We start from the raw sequence: 3013 nt of genomic DNA on the forward strand, positions 1-3013 counted from the left end.
AATTTGTTGCAAAAGTTACTTTTGCGCATCACTTTCCATACAATGAAGGAACACGTTCGCATTTGGTTATTATGTATATTTAGCTTTCATCCATTTGTACTGTTTGGGCTGTGTATATTGTATCTATATTTGTTGTATGTGTTGTATAAGTTATGCTAACACCAGGCGGTAAACTTCAAATTATACAATTTTAAACAAATAACTTTGCTAAAACTATTTACAGTAATTGCCTAATGAATGCATGCGAATTTGTTGGAAAATAATTTTCAAAATTGATTTTCTGTATAATTTCATATGATAATCGTTATTTAAAACTAATGCCATTAACTTTTGTACGAGTACAACCATTACATTACAACTTTCCATTGAAGGAATATTTTGTTCAACAAGAGCAAAGTTATTTTGCAACAAAATGCCACAGAAGATATGATTTAAATGTGCTTCTCTCTGTGTAAACACACATATGAAACTTCGATCCATTAAACTTTTAACCCAAACATGCAAACTCATTTATTTCAATATCCAAAGTTTTCGGTATTATGATGCAAGATGTTTGCCGAGAATGTCTATTGCAGCTTATGTGCTTTACTTTTGATTAAGTAAGGTAAAGGATTGTTAAATAGTATGAGTTTTTGATTTTGATTAAAAATTCCTTAATCATCATTTGCAGAAAGAGAACACAGAAAGAACAATCTGAAATTATTTCTAACTCATATCTATTTTCTTAGACAAAATATCTCTATAGTTAAATTCATAGAGAGATAGTTAAAAGAACATTCTGACATAGAAATGCTGCAACAACAATTTTAGTATATAATGATTGATTTAAAACTATTTTGAATTTTTCGTATTGATTATAATGGCAATGGTATTCCTTAATCCAAATTAATTTCAATTTAGTATCTTTTACCAAAGTCATGTATACATAGATGCATACAGATATATTTCACTGCAGAATATATTCCTTTGAGTTTTGAAATTCCCAACATACTCATATATGTGTACATATATATGCAAAATATATCTCTTTCAATTCACAATCTTGTATTCTAGTCATATATATGCACATAAGTCATAAAATAAATGCATTAATTCAATCAATTTTATTGTGTCAAGTAACATTAAATCAAACTTATGAAAAGAATAATGCAGATACATATTACATTTTTTTTGTGTTTGTGTATTTATTTATCAGATCTTGCTATTAGAAACTTAAATTAACTAAGAAATCTCAACTAAAGTATATTATTTACATACTCTATCACTAAACCACGAAAAATGTTCATTGCAAGATAGCTATAGACCTAATAAGATATGTAGATGATCGATATTTATTTAAACTTAATTAGTAAGATTTTATATTTTGCGTCACTTATTCCTTCATTTTTTTAAAATAAATAGATATATAGAAAGAACGGATATTAGACTATCATTATTATCTTAACAAGTAGAGAGAGAAAAATAAATTCAAAAATGAATTCGAAGCAAACTTTTTCTTTTTTTTTAATACATAATTTATTGGATCTCTCCCTAGAAAAATAACAATAGTTTTTTAAATGCCAAAACTAATATATTATATATTTTCCGTAACACAACACACAAAAATATATGGTGTAATCTTTCTGAGATAATATATTATAAGTCATCAGATTTTGTCTGTCCATTATATGTAAAGAAATATTTAAATAAGGGGTACTATATTTTCCATGTTAATTGTAAGCTAACCTAAGATTATTTGAAGACGAACTTATGAACTTAAACTTTTCTCGTTTTAATTTTTTTGGACAGAATTTTAATAATAATTCTCCAGCTAAGTTTTAGGAGTGTGGTTCACAGTTTTATCTGTAATCACATATTATCTTATAGGTCCCTTTGGTCCCTTATAGGTCCCAAATGTTTCTAACTAATTTTTGACTGCAATCTTTGGCTTTCTCTATAATTGAATAACAAGCAGTGCCTCATAGTTTCACATCATTGATTAAAAGTTAAATAAAAACGATTTTATTGTCTAAGCTAGGTTTTGATTTGATAAATATTATTCAGTTTAGCTTCGCAATTTAAAGTTTTACTGACGGATTGGATTCTCCACGTTAATCTCTTATCCAATAATACTTTTAGGTAACTAATACGGTTTTTAGGGAAATATTGTGCTTTTCAATAAGCAGAACCACGCAAACTTTCTTTTTGAGAGCTTCTGCATTATCAGAAAATGTACGAATTGAATGATTACGAATTAGCATATATATATAAAATATAGTAACTCAATTACTTGCAAAATGCAGGAATAATGAAAAATTTTCAGTCAAAAAAATTTTTTTATATCCCAATAAATTTTTTTCCTAACAAACAACTTTTCGAGATATAATAACTACTGATAGGATTATATTAATAAAAATTATATTATTATCCAACATTAAATAAAAAGAAAGTTCTAAGTAGTATTTTATAACTTGCTCTATCATGCTCATTGTTGTCTAATCTGGTCCTTCATCTCGGTTTAGGGATGTTGATGCCTAAACACAATTTTTAAATTTTTTATTAAAAATGGTTTTTAAGTCTTTTATAAAAAATAGTTTTTAAGTTATGTATTAAAAATAGTTTTTAAGCTTCTTATTAAAAACTATAATAGGCTTTTCATTTGTTATATTTTCTTGTAACAAAGTAACATCTTTAAGGTTTCAATATATTTTGCATTTAAAAAACGTTAATATTGATTTTGCTACATACTCTTCTATAATTATGTACTCTAGCAGGCTCCAACATTACACTATCCATCTATTTTAGAGTAATCATAATCAAGTGTTAAATAAATATTGTTTTTCGAAAACTAAAAGATCAGAGTTCATATTTTGGAAATATAAAGCATGAAACTATTACTATATAAAAGTTTAGTATTTTTGCAAAAAAAAAAAATTTTCTGAAAATAGACTAAACTGTTAGTGTACAAATTTGTAAAGTATATATTATACGTTTACTATTTCAAGCCTTTTATCGAACATAGGTATTGAAATAA

Source organism: Teleopsis dalmanni, chromosome 2, assembly GCF_002237135.1.
Source record: "Teleopsis dalmanni isolate 2A chromosome 2, ASM223713v2, whole genome shotgun sequence".
NCBI classification, from domain to species: Eukaryota; Metazoa; Arthropoda; class Insecta; order Diptera; family Diopsidae; genus Teleopsis; species Teleopsis dalmanni.